We start from the raw sequence: 17,150 nt of genomic DNA, 5'->3' as shown, positions 1-17,150 counted from the left end.
CATTTTATTATCAGCCATTTGCTTGTCTAAGAGTTCACTAAATGTCCCTAATGTATCGGACTCTACTACCACTGTTGGCAGTGCATTGTACGCACCTGCTACACTGTGTGCAAAGAACACCCCTGATATCTCCTGTAAAATCTTCCTCTGATCACCTTCACTTTATGTCCCCTTCTTATTTCCATTTTTGCAATGGGAAAAGTATGTGGCTATCCTCTCTATCTAAGCCTCAAATCATCTCGTTCACCTCCAGTAAGTCATCTCTTGTCCCTTTTCATTCCAAAAAGAAAAGCCCTAACTCCCTCAACCTTTCTCTATAAGATCTCCCCTCCAGTCCAGGCAGCATCTGGTAAATCTCCTCTACACCCTCTCTATAGCTTCTACATCTTTCTGATGATGAGGCAACCAGAACTGAACGCAATATACCAAGTGTTGTCTAACCACACTTGTCTTGATAGAGCTGCAGCATAACCTCATCGCTCTTAAACTCAATCTCTCTGCTAATGAAAGCCAACACACCACATGCATTCTGAATAAGGCTAACCACTTGAGTAGCAGCTTTGAGGGATCAATGGATGTGGGCCCCAAGATTCTTCTGTTCCTCCACACTGTCAAAAATACTGCCTTTCTCCCTGTAAAGGTTGTCCGCGGAATTCCTCAATCTTAAACCCACCCTATCTTGGTAACTTCCTCCAATCCCTCCAACATCATAAACTGGGAAACCTCTTAAAGTCCCGATAATCCCCCTTACCTCTGTAACCTCCTTTATTAGCATAAACCTTCAAAATTACTGAAACCTCTTTTTGCCACAGCAACATTCCAGATATCTGCATAACTCTGTAGAATGGCTATGCACCCTTCAGGTTCCCAGGCCGGGAGATGGGAGTTCAGATGTGAATCTATTTGCCCATTCTGTCTGTATGCCTGATACTGACCTGGTGCTGCTCTGGTAGAAAGCACTCTCCGTGCATTTGGTAACCTCCAGATCTATGTAACTGATCAGAGCTCGCCTTATCGAAGCCTTTCTTTGGAAAGTTCTTTGTTTTGTCATTATTTTCCAGCAAACATTTCATGAGATGCAGGAACTGGGAAGTTTCCATTTTGAGAGAATGACACCTTTATCACTGGAAATTGGAATGCCTTCTAAAATGAGAACAGCAGTTTGGAGGCAGGAGACATATTCCTGTGAGGGTGAAAGGCTAGGCCAGTAGGTGTTTGGAATGCTGGATGAGGAGAGAAATTGAGGTTTAAGTTAAGAGAGAAGTAAACATATCTCAGGAGAGAGTGTGAATCCTTAGGAGAATATAAAGGCAGCAGGCGTATACTAAAGCTGAAGATCAGGAGGGCGAAAGGGGGACATGAGATAGCTTTGGCAAATAGGATTAAGGAGAATCCAAAGGGTTTTTATAAAAATATAAAGGACAAAATGGTAACTAGGGAGAGAATAGGGCCCCTTGAAGATCAGCAAGGCAGCCTGCACGTGGATCTGCAGGAGATTGGGAGATATTAAACAAGTGTTTTACATCAGTATTTACTGTGGGGAGGACATGGAAGATATAGAATGTAGGGAAATAGATGGTGTCAACTTGCAAAATGTCCATATTACAGAGGAGGAGGTGCTGGATGTCTTGAAATGCATAAAGATGGATAAACTCTCAGGACCTTATCAGGTCATAGAGATGTACAATATGAAAAAAGATCCTTCAGTCCAACCCATCCACGCCGACCAGATATCCCAACCCAATCTAGTACCACCTGAGTCTCCACCACTTCCTCTGGCAGCTCATTCCATACACGTACTACCCTCTGTGTGAAAAAGTTGCCCCTCAGTCTCTTTCATATCTTTCCCCCGCACCCTAAATCTATGCCCTCTAGTTCTGTACTCCCCGACACCAGGGAAAAGACTTTGTATATTTATCCCATACGGGCCCCTCATAATTTTGTAAACCTCCATAAGGTCTCCCCTCAGCCTCCGATGCTCCAGGTAAAACAGCCCCAGCCTGTTCAGCCTCTCCCTAGAGCTCAAATCCTCCAACCCTGGCAACATCCTTGTAAAGCTTTTCCGAGCCCTTTCAAATTTCACAACATCTTTCGGTTAGGAAGGAGACCAGAATTGCAAGCAATATTCCAACAGTGGCCTAACCAATGTCCTGTACAATCGCAACATGACCTCCCAACTCCTGTACTCAATACGCTGACCAATAAAGGAAAGCATACCAAACGCTTCCTCACTATCCTATCTACCTGCAACTCCACTTTCGAGGAGCTATGAACCTGCACTCCAAGGACTCTTTGTTCTGCAACACTCCTTCGGACCTTACCAGGGCCTGATCAGGTGTACCCTCGAACTCTGTGGGAAGCTAGTGAAGTGATTGCTGGGCCCCGTGCTGAAATATTTGTATCATCGATTGTCCCAGGTGAGGTGCCAGAAGACTGGAGGTTGGCTAACGTGGTGCCACTATTTAAGCAAGGTGGTAAGAAGAAGCCAGGGAACTACAGACCGGTTCGCCTGACGTCAGTGGTGGGCACGTTAAAGGAGGGAATCATGAGGGACAGGATTTGCATGTGTTTAGAAAGTCAGTGTCTAATTATGGATAGTCAGCATTGCTTTATGCATGGGAAATCATGTCTCAAGAAATTGAATTGAGGTTTTTGAAAAAATAACAAAAAGGATTGATGAGGGCAGAGCAGTCAATGTGAGCGGTATGGAATTCAATAAGGTGTTCGCAAAGTTTCTACATGTGAAATTGGTGAGCAATGTTAAATCTCATGGAATACAAGGAAAACCAGCCATTTGGATACAGAACTCGCCCGAAGGTAGAAGACAGAGGGTGGTGATGGAAAGTTGTTTTTCAGACTGGAGACCTGTGACCAGTGGAGCGCTACAAGGATCGGTGCTGGATCCACTATTTTTGTTATTTATATAAATGTTTTGGATGTGAACATACGAGGTGTAATTAGTAAGTTTATAGATGACACCAAAATTGGAGGTGTTGTGGATAGCAAAGAATGTTACCTCAGATTACAACGGGATCTGTATCCGATGGGCCAATGGGCTGAGGTGTGGCAGATGGAGTTTAATTTAGATAAATGTGAGGTGCTGCATTTTGGGAAAGAAAATCTCAGCAGGACTTACTCACTTAATGGTATGTTCCTAGAGAGTGTTGCTGAACAAAGAAACTTTGGAATGCAGATTCATAGCTCCTTGAAAATAGAGTCGCAGGTAGATAGGATAGTGAAGAAGGTGTTTGGTATGTTTGCTTTTACTGATCAGAGCATTGACTAGAGGAGTTGGGAGGTCATGTTCTGGCTGTACAGGACATTGGATAAGTGACTTTTGGAATATTGTGTGCAATACTTGTCTCCTTCCTATCGGAAGGATTTTTTGTAAATTTAATGGTTTCAGAAAAGATTTGCAAGGATGTTGCTAGGATTGGAAGATTTGTGCTTTAGGGAGAGGTTAAATGGGCTGGGGTATTTGAGGCTGATGGGTGACCATACAGAGATTTATAAACTCATTACATTATTTTTTTTTACATTACATTACAGTGTGGAAACAGGCCCTTCGGCCCACCAAGTCCACACCGACCCGCCGAAGCGCAACCCACCCATACCCCTACATTTACCCCTTACCTAACACTACGGGCAATTCAGCATGGCCAATTCACCTGACCTGCACATCTTTGGACTGTGGCAGGAAACCGGAGCACCCGGAGGAAACCCACGGAGACGCGGGGAGAAGTGCAAACTCCACACAGTCAGTCGCCTGAGGCGGGAATTGAACCCGGGTCTCAGGCGCTGTGAGGCAGCAGTGCTAACCACTGTGCCACCGTGCCTCCCACTGTGCCACCGTGCCGCCCACCGTGCCACCGTGCCGCCCACAAGAGAAGCATGGATAGGTTTAACAGACAAGGTCTTTTCTCTGAGGTAGTGGAGCCCAGAACCGGACAGCCTAGCTTCAGGGTGAGAGGGGAAAGATATAAAAGGAACCTAAGGGACAATGTTTTCAGGCAGAGGGTGATGTGTGTATGGAATGAACTGCTAGAGGAAGTGGTGGAGACTGGTACAATGACTGCATTTAAAAGGCATCTGGATGGGTATACGAACAGGAAGGGTTGAGAGGGATTAGGGCCAAGTGTTGGCAAATAAGACGAGATTATTTTAGGATATATGGGTGGCATGAACGAGTTGGACACCGAAGGCCCTGATTCTGTGCTGTACACCTCCATGACTGAATGTTTTCCACTGTCCATTTCCAGCCATACACTTCACTATTTCCCCTGTTTACCTTGGTCAGTTTTCCTCTCAAATACATGTAAATGGCTTTGGTTGTGATTGCAGGGTGTGCTTTATGGTCACTTTAAAAATCCATCAGCCCTTTGAATTCCACTACACGACAATTTCCCCGCGGATATCTCAGTGTGACATTACTCCTTCACTCAGCTTCATCACCCAATGGTCGATCTGAGATAATCATATCCCTGGCCATTTACTCAATGTGTTATTTAAAGAAACACTGACAAAAACATTCGGAGAGGAGTTCGGAGAATATCATTTTTGACAAACATTGAAGTCTCCCAAAATTATCACAGTGCCTTTGCATTACACAGGAATTCATTGGAATGTGTAACAGTGTTGAGCAATGAAATATTGTCAGGCCGCCTCAAAACTGTTCTCCTCCTTGTGTTTTTGACACATGTTACCCAGATTCTGCATTCAGGCTGATTCAGCTGCATCATCTGATGTCAAAGTCTTTCTCTGTAATGCCTTTGTTACCCATTACTGTCAGGGTTACCCATCCTGCACTCCCTGAGACCCCTCAAGGATGTGTACAATTCAATATGTATGTTCCACCTTTTGTTTCTCCTATAACCACACCTTTCTGGTGACCGAATATTATTTATCTCGGTGTCACAAGTCTATTACCTTATGGCAGGTACTTTGTCCATTCCAAAGAAAGAACATTGTAATTGACTTTTTCCCACAATTTCCTGTCACAGCCTAATTCCCTGATGTACAGTTATAGTTAAACTCTGTCCCTTCCTGTTCATTTCTGCTTGTCTTCAGTCACAACCCCGTGCTGTTCCGATGCTTCAACATTTCTATTTGGATTTGGAAAGTTCCTTTCACCTGAACCTTGTCCCTGCATCCTCTCTGTCAGTTTAAAGTCCTGTCCATAAACCTACTGACACGATTGGCCAGGACACTGCTCCCAGCACGGTTGTTTTTAATTCCATCGTGGGATGTTGCTGTCTCTTTCTGGCCAGCATTTCATGCCCACCCCATGAGCTGCCCTAGAGCTGAGTTGCTTGCCAGGTAACTTCAGGGGACAGTTGAGAGTAAATCTCGTTACTTTGCGTCTGGAGTCACATGTAGGCCAGACCTGCTGTCGATAACCGATTTCCTTCCTTAAAGGATATTAATCAGTTAGATTGGTGTAGTTGACATCGGCATTAAATTCTGGATGAACAGTCGGGTGAGAATAACCTGAGGTTATCACCTGTCCCACTCGTAGTTCACCCATCACTGAGTACTGATCCCCGTGCACCATGAATCGAAACCCTTTCACCATGACTGTTGTTTGATCCTGACACCTTCATGCACTTTGGTGATATCACTCATTATCTCTCCATGTGGTGTCCCTCACTGTGTGGTTCTAATTGCTGCCTCTGTCAGCTCCTCTCACTCTTGCAGCTGGTCTGAGATCCTGATCCAAAATAATCCTCTGATCAGCAATAGCACAGACCAGGGACAGAGACTGGGATTTTCGTGATCTCTGCCGGACTCAGTGCTACTCTAGATGAGTTATCCTCACTGCATCAGTCTAATTTTCCATTCTGTCTATTTCTGTCTCATGCAGGTAATCAGGATGTTGCTAACTCCTCTCTCATCCATCACCTCATTGAAGATGCTTAGTCAGCCAGAGAGAGATGGAGAGGGAGGTCTGGAGCCTTCAGTAAATCCTGCAGCCGGTAAGATCACTCACAGTAAACAGCACAGGGAGGAGTTTGTGGCCTTTGTATTCAGACCCGGAAGACAGGATATAGACACAGAACTGGGCAAGGAACAGCAACATTCTAGGCTTCATTCACATCATCTTGTCAGGGTCCTGCATTCACCTTTGCTGTACTGGTCCTCACAGAGACAGCACAGAAGCCCCAAGCATCAATCCTGGCCCATGTTGGACTAGTGATCTCTGTAATATCCTCCAGTCCCGATAATCCTTCCTCTGTTTGGAAGCTCTTCTAGTCCACATAATGCTCTCTGTTTCTGTCAGGTTCTCCAATCCCTAACACCCTAATCCAGAAACTTCTCCAGTGGATACTAAATTCCTTCATCCCTGTAAACCTCACAGTCCTGTCTGTCCCTGTAAGCCCCTCATAACAAAACCACTCTCTATGTCTATGTATTTGCCTTTAACCTCTCCATCCGTCCCTATCTGGGTAAACTTCTCCAGTTCCTACAACCCATCCTTTTCTGTGAAAAAAATCGTAACTTCCTTATCGTTCTCCAAACCTTCAATCTTAATCTACATAAACTTCACCCTGTCTCCACCAACCCGCCTGACCACAGGAACCTCTTCCAATTTGTGCAACCCTCCCCATCTGTGTTACTGTCTCCAACCCCGTAACCTGGCATTCTCCATTGCCTTCCGATCTATGGAGCCTTCCTGAACCTAGAAGCCTTCTTATATCTGTGAACGTGTTCAGTCGCTATAACCTTCCATATCTCTGTTATACACACAAAACTCTTCTCTCTGAAACACCACCTGTATGTGCCTCACAGTCTGTCTGCCTCTCCCTATATCCATCCCTATCCCTATCTCCAGAAGCTAATCCAGCTCCATCTATCATCTGTATAAATTCCTCCAATCCCCAAACCCCTTTGTCCCACTGACATTCTTGACCAGATGTAACTTTGTTTAACTCTAACATCCTCCAGCCCCTGTAAGCCTCACTATCTCTGTAACCTGTACCATCTGTTCAACCTCACACTACTGAGGAATGACTCCCTGCATTCGACATAAGGCAGATGGAATGACAGAGAGCAGATATGATGGAACTGTCATTCTGGCGATGTAAAAACAGAATGATAATTGCTGGGAAGGAAATATTGAAGGTTTGTTGGGATCGAGGCAGGCTTGGCAAAAAGCCACCAAGGAGTGAAGAAAGGATGAGCTTAATGCTTTAATGAAATTGCGACGTGGAACTGAAATCCAAAATTTGGAGGCTATTGGATGGAGCTGGGAATAAACAAGCAGCAACAATCATTGGCCGGAATTCTTTTATAGGGACCAACCAGTGGTGGGAATGCAAATGTGGTTACAGTCAGAACACTGAATATACTTACAGCAAGGGTAGTACAGCAACTGTGTGTGACAGTGGTCTCCATCCACACTAGATAACTAATAAGTGTCAGTGCTGTATTAGATAGCATCCTGGATTGTGTACTAGATTGTTTACAATAACATCATTGAACAGGCAGAGAATAGAGGGATATGGACCATGTCGGGGCAGGTGGCATGTGTTGAGAATATCATCATGGTCGGCACAGCCATGGTGGGCCGAAGGGCCTATTGCTGTGCTGTACTTTCTAATTTCCTACTTCCCAGCATGTACTTGATCAAAGCTCTTCCGAATCTTGAATCTTGCATTCAATTTTTCTGTCATGTTTTCTAAACATCAGTTGGGTGCAAACTCAATCTAATCCACCTCTTATTGGAAAATTCATCCATTTCCAGGATCAGCCAAGCGACCCTTCTCTGACCTGCCTCCAATAGAAGAATATCATTCCTTCGGGCACTCACACTGTTCATAGTATTCTGGGTGTGGTCTGACTTGTACCTTGCATAGTTTTAGCAAGACCTTCCTATTTTTAGACTCCATTCCCTTTCTAATAAGTGGCAGCATTTGATTTGCCTTCTCTATGACCTGCTGACCCTGTAAGTTACCTTTTTCAGATTGATAAACAAGAACTCGTACAACCCTTTCTGCTGTCAGTCTGAAACCAAACAATGTTTGCCTGACAGTAAGTGAGGAGCATGCTGAAATGAGTGAGAAAGGACCTATCAATAAAAAATAACTGGACCCTTAGAAACACATTTTATAAAGAAGAATGTGTTTTTGAGCCTGTTGGATTTTAAATGTTGGTGTGAATGTGAATGGCAGAATAGATAAGGGTGTGGTGGGTGACGGTATGGGGGAAATGTGCTATTTGAATTTACAGAAGCCTTTATGCAAGTTTCCGTAAGGGCTTAAGAATAACTAGGAAGAGAATAGGGCCCCTTCAATATCAATAAGGTCGCCTATGTGTTGAACCAGAAGAGATGAGTGAGATCTTAAACAAAAAAAAATCTTGTCTGAATTTACTATGTAGAAAGACATGGAAGATCAGGAGCTTGGGGAAATAAATAGTGATGTCTTGGAAAGAATCCTCAACAGAGAAGGGAAAGTACTGGAATCTTAAAACAAATAAAGATAGATCAATCCTCAGTAGCTCATTCGGTTTATCCTCGAATATTATGGGAAGCTGGGGAAGAGATTGCCGTGTCTCTAACAGAGATATGTATATTATCAACAGACACAGTGAGTTACAGGAAGACTGGAGGGTGGCTAATGCTGTTCCATCACTTAAGGGCTGCAGGGAAAAGCCAGGAGTGAGCCCAGTCATGGGGACGTTGTTGGTGGAGATTCTGAGAGAAAGGAGCTACGCATATTTGGAAAGGTAAGGGCTGATTACAGATGGTCAGCATGGATTTGTGAGTGGGAAACCGTATTTCACAAACTGGATTGACTCTTCGAGGAGGTGGCCAAGAGATAGATGAAGGCAGAAAGTCAACGTTGTCCACATGGACTTCAGCAAAGCATTTGACAAGGTTCCAACGTGTAGAACATCTAGTCAAGAGGAAGAAGGAAGCTTACATAAGGTTAAGGACGCAAGGATCATTAGACTTCTATAGGGTTATATGGGAGCGGCACAATGCCTGAGTAGTTAGCACGGCTGCCTTATAGCACCCGGGACCCGATTTCAATTCCAGCCCCGGGCGACTGTCCGTGTGGAGTTTGTACATTCTCCCCATGTCTGCGTGGGGTTCCCCCAGGGGCTCCAGTTTCCACCCACAGCCCAAATCAGCCATACTAAATTATCCATAGTGTTCAGGGATGTGTAGTATTGACACGTTAGTTAAGGTACATGGAGAGAAATAGGGTCGGGGAATGGTTTTGTGTGGGATGTTCATCAGAGGGTCGGTATAGCGTTGTTGGGCCAAATGGCCTGTTTCCACACTCTGGGGACTCTGAAGGTAGCCAGGAAGGAACTGAAGAATGGACTTAGGACTGCCCGAAGGGGGCATGAAAAAGCTTTGTTGGGAAGGATTAAGGAAAACCGTAAGGCATTCTCCACTTATGTGAGAAACAAGAGGATGGCCAGAGTGGGGGTAGGGCCGGTCAGGGATAGTGGAGGGAACTTGTGCCTGGAGTCACAGGAGGTAGGGGAGTTCCTTAATGTATACTGTGCTTCAGGATTCATACTGAGAGGGGCCTTGTCATTTGTGAGGACAGCATGAAAAGGACTGATATATGTGAACAGGTTGATGTTAAGAAGGAGGATGTGCTGTATGTTTTCTAAACATAAGGATAGGTATATACCAGACGGGATGTACCCAAAGTTACTGCAGTAATCAAGGGAAGGGATTGCTGCGCCTTTGGCGATGACCTTTGCACCCTCACTGTCCACCGGAGTCATACCAGATGATTGGAGGGTGTCAAATGTTACTCCCTTGTTCAAGAAAGGGAGTAAGGATAATCCTGGGAATTACAGACATCATGTTCTTATGTCTGTGGTGTGCAGATTATTGGAGAGGACTATGAGAGACAGGATTTATGACTCCTTGGAAAACCATAGTTTGGTTACAGATAGTCAGCATGGCTTTGGTAGGGCCAGATCGTGCCTCACAAATCTTATTGAATCCTTTGAGAATGTGATAAAACACATTTATGGCTCATTCAGAAATTACAGAGGCATGGGATACAGGAAAGCTGTCTGTCTGGATACAGAATTCCTGGCTCATAGAAGACAGAGAGGAATGATAGATGGGAAGCATTCAGCCTGGAGCTCGGTGACCAGTGGTATTCTGCAGGGACCGGTTCCAGGACCTCTGCTTTTTGTGATTTTTTTTTTTAAATGACTTGGATGTGGGTGTGGAAGAGTGGGTTAGTAATTTTGCCAATGACATGGAGGTTGGTGGAGTGGTGGATAGTGTGGAGGTCTGTTGTTGGTTGCAGCCGGATTTTGACAGGATGCAGAGCTGGACTGAGAAGTGGTAGATGGAGTTTAATCTGGAAAATTGTGAAATGATTCATTGGGGGAAGATCAAAGTTGAATGGGTTAAATGCAGAATATTTGGTTGTGTTGTGGAACAGAGGGATCTTGGGTTCCACGTCTATCGATCCCTCAAAGTTGCCACCCAAGCTTACAGGGTTGTTAAGAAGGAATATGTTGTGTTGGCTTTCATTAGCTGGGGGTTTGAGTTTTAAAGCTGTGAGGTTATGCTGCAGATCGATAGAGCCCTGGTTAGACCCCACTTGGAATATTGTGTTCAGTTCTGGTCCCCTCATTACAGGAAGGCAGTGGAAGCTTTAGGGAGGGTAAATTAGAGATTTACCAGGATGCTGCCTGCGCTGGAGGGCATGTCTTATGAAGAAAGTTTGAGGGAGGTAAGGCTTTTCTCATTGGAGTGAAGAAGGGTGAGGGGCGACTTGGTAGAGGTGAACAACATATGATGTGAGGCACAGAGAGAGTGGATAGTGAGACACTTCTTTATACCATAGCATAAATGGCTATTATGAGCAGGCATAATTTTAAGGTGATTGGTGGATGGTTAAGGAGAGATAGGTTCTTTACACAAAGGCTGTTAGATGGGTGGAATGCACTGCCAGCAGTGGTAGGAGAGTCAGATACATTCGGGACATTTAATACACTCTTGGATAGACACATGGATGACAGTAAAATGAAGGGTATGTAGGTTAGTTTGATCTTACCGTCGGATAAAGTTTGGCATGGCATCATGGCTTAGGGGTCTTGTGCTGTACTGTTCTGTGTTCTACGTCCCGTATGGTAAACTGAGTAATAAGCTCAGGTCAATCTAAAAGGATATGGCATTCAGGAGGAGCTAGTCAACTAGATACAAAATTGGCTTGATGGTTGGAGGCAGAAGGCGGTGGCAGACATGTTTTTCTGACTGGAGATATAGGACCAGCGGTGCAGTGGCTGCAGAGTTGTTGTAATGTGGATAAATGGTTTGGATGGGAGTACTGGTTTCCTGGTAAGTTTTTTTTGGGTGGTACTGAAATTGGTGGTAAAGTGGACAGTGAAGGAGATTATCTGATTCAACAGGATGAACAGTACTGCTGGGATAGTGGGTGAAGAATAGCAGATGGAGTTTAATTAGATAAATGTGAAGTGTTCCATTTTGGTGAAACAAACCAGGGTGGGACTTGTACAGTTAATGTTCGGGCCCTGGGTAGTGTTGTCAGTCAGAGACCCAGGGATGCAGGTAGACAGTTCTTTGAAAGTGGTGTCACAGGTAGACAGGCTGGTGAAGCAGGCCTTTGGTATGGTTACCTTGACTGGGCAGAGCATTGAGAGTAGGAGTTGGGATGTCATGTTGTGGCTGTACAAGACATTAGTGATAATATAAAAGACTATAAAAGCATTGTTGATCAGTCTGAAGAACTCCTCTCATTCACTTACCTCCTTCAGGGAAGGACATCTGAAATTCTAACCTGGTCTGGCTGACATGTGCATCCAATCCACAGCAATATGGCTGCCTCTTAACTGCCCTCTGGACAATTAACTGTGGGGCAAAGTATGCTGGTCTAATCAATGACAACTTCATCCCATGAATAAATAAATAAGTATGTATATGCTCCTCACTACCTCTGCAAACACCTCCAGCTGCAGCAATCCATACTGGCTTTGTAACACCGTTCAGGCCCTGACCACTCTCTGTAACACTCTCACCACCTTCAGCAACTTCATTTCTCCCTGTTCCTGTAGTGTCATTAGCTCCTGACAATGATTCCCCTTCCCACTGCTCTCCTCATGTTAGCAGCCCCTTTGCAATACCTTTAACACTTACTGGTTAAACTCTCTCTGATTTCGGGATTTTAAATACTTTGTAGTGATCTTGTAAGCCTCATAATCTAATATGATCCATTTTGTCCTCAGTGAGGGATTGGTGGGAATTTCTTGCTGAGGATTTTCTGTTTCAATAGGATGTCCTTTTGTTGAGTGTTTTTTACACTGTTCCTTCAAATGTTTTCCACTGTTCATTTACAGACACATGTTTCAGTCTGTTTAGCCTGTTTACCTTGGTCAGTTCTCGTCTCACACTCATGTAATTGGCTGTTTTTGTTTCTAGTTGTATCTTGTCGTATTTGTAATTCACTTTAAAACTTTATATTTCTTTAAACTGCACTTACTCACAATTTCTTAGAGGATCTCTCCAGGTGACATTACTCATTCACTAAGTTTCATCACACAACGGTCGCTCTGAGATAGTTACGTCCCTAGCCAGTTGCACAATGTGTTATTCAAAGAAACACTGAAAAAACTCTACAATCTCCTCTTCGAATATCACTCTTGTCAGTGGGATTGTCAAGATTATATGAATATTGAAGTTGCACTGAATTATCACAATGCTCTTATTAAAAATTCCAATGAGTTCCTGCTTAATGCAGTGATAAGCAATGCAATGCTGTTCAGTGGCTAAAACTGTTCTGCTGCTTGTGTTCTTGGCAAGTAGCAGCCAGAATTACATTCAGACTGACTCTACTTCATGATCTGAGACCAAATGCTTTCTCTGTAATACATTTGTTATCCTTATTGTTCGTGTTGCCCATTTTGACTGAGTTTCCGCAAGCTTGTGATCCATTGAATATTTATGTTACAACTTTTGTTCGCCCTATAACCACGTGTCCCTGGTGTCTAAATCTCTGCGTCACAAATCAGTCTATCTTATCGCAGACAATTTGTCCATTCCAATAAAAAACATAATTTACTCTTTCCCACAATTTCCTGTCGCAAATCGATTCACTGATGTACAGATTTAGTTAAACTTTGACTCATCCTGTTCCTTTCTGCTTGTCTTCAGCCACATTCCCTTGCTGTTCCAAAGCGTCACCTTTTCTCTTTGGATTTGGAAAGCTCCTTTCACCTGAACCCTGTCCCTGCATAATCTCTGTCAGTTTAAAGCCCTGTCCATAAACATACTGACATGATTGGCCAGGACACTGCTCCCTGCATGGTTCCAGTGGGGCCATCCGAATGGATTTTTTTTTAAAATCTGGTATGCGATGTGGGTGTCTCTGGCTGACCAGCCTTTCTTGCTCAGACCTAGCTGCACTAAAGCTGATTAACTTGCTCGGTCATTTCAGAGGGTCATTAAGAGGCAAACACTTTGCTGTGGGGACGTCGTGCAGACTACGTGAGGATGGGCAGGTGTCCATCTCGAAAGGAGAAGTGTTTGAATTTATTGTACCGCAGTAATGGTATGTATTGATTGTCAATTACGATTTTAAAAATAATTTATTTCAAATTCCACCATTTCAGCTGGTGAGATTCAAACCTGCCTCCCCTGAACATTAGCTGAGGGTTTGGATATATGCTCTAGCAATAATACCACTAGGCCATCACTTCACCTGCTCACAAGCTATTCATCCCTGAACACTGATACCAGTGCATCATGGAGCCACACCTGTTTTTGCTTCATGATTGTTTGATCCTGATACCTTCCTGCACTCTGGTGATATCACTCAGTATCTCTCCATGTGGTATTCCTCATTGTGTGGGTCCAATTTCTGCCTCTGTCAGTGTCGCTCACTCTTACAGCTACTTCAGATCCTGAGCCAACAGAATTCTCCACTCCAGGGTGACACAACAGCACAGGCCAGGAATGGAGACTGTGATTTTCCAGATCTCTGTGGGACTCAGTGCCATTCTCCATGTGTAATCCTCACTACATCAGTCTAATTTCCCATCCTGCCTATTTCTCTGTCTCCTGCAGGTAATCGGGAAAAATAGACTTCCCAACTCCTGGGTATCTCGTCCATCGCCACATTGAAGATTGTTGGCCAGCCAGAGAGAGAAAGGGCAGGGAGATCTGGAGCCTTCAGTAAATCCTGCAGTGAGGTAAGATCATTCACAGTGAGCAGAGCAGAGATCAATGAGAGGGCTCCAAACATCAGCTAACAAGACACGACTTTGATACAGTGCTGGAGGGGGAGCACAGTACTGACACACCCTAAGACAATCACCACCCTTACTGTAAATTTTGTTGTACTGATACAGCATCGGAGTGTCACAGTTATCCATCCAGGCTTGTGAGGTCTTAGTGAACATCAGTATAACAGAGGTGAAAGCAGACTTCCCATGAGTGTGTGGGAATGCTGCCTGGGATCTTTCTGTTCTGTGTTCCCCCTCCAACACTGTACATATACAATGTCTCCTGGACCAGTGTCTTCAATACTTTTTAACTCCTATAACAGTTTCTGTCCCTGTAACCTCCTCCATTCCTGATAGTCCCTCCACATGTTTGAAATATACTGCATTCCAGAGTACCATCTGTATCGCTGTAACTTGCTTCAGTGCCTATAGCATGCCTTATCTCAGTAGTCTCCTCCTCCAATAACTGGAGAAAGAGCCACGCAGAACAGAAACGGTTCCTTCGATCCAACTAGTCCATGCTGACCACGGTTCCTGAACGAGTCGCATTTGCCTGCGTTTGGTCCCTATTCCGTCAAACCTTCTCCTCTGCATGTACCTGCCCAAATGTCTTTTCCATGATGTAATTGTACATTTCTCTACCACTTCAGCGGCAGCTCATTCAAAATGTGCACCATTCTCTGTGTGGAAATGTGCTCCTTTGGTCGCTTTTAAGTATTTCCTCTCCCACCTCATATTTTTGCCCTCTAGTTATGGATTCCCTTACCCTGGGGTAGAGACCTTCACTATTCACCCTACGTATACCCCTCATGTTTTTTATAAACCTTTATAAGGTCACCCCTCAGCCACCTACACCCAATGGAAATACGAAGGATATTGATACAAATATCTCTGCCACGGTCCCCACTGCGACTTTGCTGCAATGTTCTGAGATACACTTGTTCAGGATCTAGGGCTTTCTCCGCATTTGTGTTCAAAGACTTCCAGCACCAACTCTTCTGTAATGGGGACTCTTTTCAATACATCACTGTTTCTTTCTTTTGTTTCATAATCTTTGTCCATAGTACTTTCTGACATGAAATATTCATTTTGGGTCGCGACCATATCCTGTTGTTCCAGGCATGGATGCCTCATTGATCTTTGACGGGCTCTATTGTCTCTCTAGTTGCTTTTTTGTACTTGTATGCTGAAGAATATTTTTGAATTATCCCTAACCTTATTTGCCAAATCTATCTCATTCCACCCATGTTGCTTTCCAGTTTATCCAGCCTCCCTGTTTCTGTCAAATCCTCCAGTATCAGTAACATCTTCATCAATCTTTGCTCCATTTTCAGTTTCAGAATATGCTTCCTAAAGCAGGAGGATCAGAATTCTACACAGTACTCCAACTGGAGACCCAGCAATGTCTGATACAGCCGTATCATGATGGACCAACTCAGGTACTGAATGCTCTGACCCATGAGGGCTAGTGTGCCTAACCGCTTTCCCTGCCCTGTCCACCTGTGACGCCACTTTCAAGGAACAATGTAATTGCACCCCTTGGTCTCTCTCTGTTCAACGACACTGTCCAGAGCTCTGCCATTAATTGTATTAGTCGTCTCTGGTTTGTCTTAAAAAAATCCAACACCTGAATTCAGCTCCATCTTTCATTTCTTGACCCACTGGCTCAGTTGGTTCAGATCACCTTTGATAACTGTAATCACTGCCCACTATAACACTTATTTTACTATCGACAAACTTACTAACAATAATTCATATATTCTAGTTTATGTCAATAATGCACATGCGTGGCCCCAACACCAATGCTTATGGCACACCGCTGGTCAGAGGCCCCCAGTCTGCACAACAACCCTCTCCCAGCATCCTCTGTCTCCTACTGTCAAGCCAATTTTGTGTCCGTTTGTCTCGCTCTCCCTGATCCCATGTGATCTAACCTTACCAACCAGTGCACCACGCTAACCCCTGTCTAAGGTCTTCTGAAGTCAGGATAGGGACGTCTACTGCTCTGCCTTCATCCATCTTCTTGGTCACCTCTTCAACAAACTCTATCATGTTTGAGAGGCACGACTTTGTATGCACAAAGCTATGCTGACTATCCCTAATCAATCGTTGCCTTTCCAAATGCATGTAAGTCCTGTCCCGTGGAATCGCTTCCAACAACATTGGCACCACTGACACCAAGCTAATTGGTGTTTATGTCCCTAGCTTTTCGTCGCAGCCTTTCCTAAATATTGGCACAACATTAGGCAAGCTCCAGGCTCCGAGCTCATCACCCGTGGCTGTCAGTGATAGAAATATCATTGTAAGTTTCTTCCTGAACTTACCCCAATGTCCTAGGATATACTTGATTAGTTCCCAGGGAGTTGTCTAATTTTAATGTGTTTGAAAACCTTCAGCACCTCCTGTCCTCCAATGTGGACTCTTTTGAAAACATCACTGTTTATTTCCCTGCTTCTCCAGTGTGTCTTCCACAGTAAGTTCTGACGTGAAGTTTTGTCTTGGATCTCACCCATTTCCTATGGGTTCACACATGGATGGCTTCATTAATCTTTAAGGAGTCACATTCTGTTCAGAGTTAATGATAATCTTATGTTGCTAATATACTTGTAGAATCTCTCTGGGTTTTCCTGAACCTTCTCTGCCAAAGCTGTCAGTTCCCCTTTAGGCCCTCATGGTTTTCCTCTTAAGAGCATTACGACACCCACAATTTTCTTCAAAGTATTGACTTAATCCAGCTGGCTATATAGGATATGTACCCCCTTTTGCCTTGACCAGAGCCTCAACATCCCAAGTCATCCAGTATTTCCCACTGGTGTCAGCATTGTCCTTCACACTAACAGCAATATGCTGCCCCTGAAATCTTAATTTATCTCTCTTTTGAAAGAATCCTACTTGACCAACGTCCCTTTATCTGCAATTTTTAGACA

At 44.2% G+C, this 17,150-nt stretch overlaps 1 long non-coding RNA gene across 1 annotated transcript in view; it reads left to right on the top strand.

Annotated features, from left to right (window-relative positions):
- LOC148135754 (uncharacterized) overlaps positions 1-17,150 on the top strand; it is a 66,464-nt gene that overhangs the window by 34,459 nt on the left and 14,855 nt on the right. Inside the window, exons 6-9 of the long non-coding RNA XR_015754963.1 lie at positions 5,861-5,972; positions 8,581-8,724; positions 14,066-14,190; positions 15,558-15,662. This is a non-coding gene — a long non-coding RNA (uncharacterized LOC148135754). The remainder of the gene's footprint in view (positions 1-5,860; positions 5,973-8,580; positions 8,725-14,065; positions 14,191-15,557; positions 15,663-17,150) is intronic.

Source organism: Chiloscyllium plagiosum, unplaced genomic scaffold (genome assembly GCF_037043375.1).
Source record: "Chiloscyllium plagiosum isolate Xiang-an unplaced genomic scaffold, Cpla_swu_hap1 HiC_scaffold_48, whole genome shotgun sequence".
Classification (NCBI taxonomy): domain Eukaryota; kingdom Metazoa; phylum Chordata; class Chondrichthyes; order Orectolobiformes; family Hemiscylliidae; genus Chiloscyllium; species Chiloscyllium plagiosum.
The sequence above is the reverse complement of the archived record's forward strand: the minus strand, read 5'-3'. Positions and strand labels throughout refer to the sequence as shown.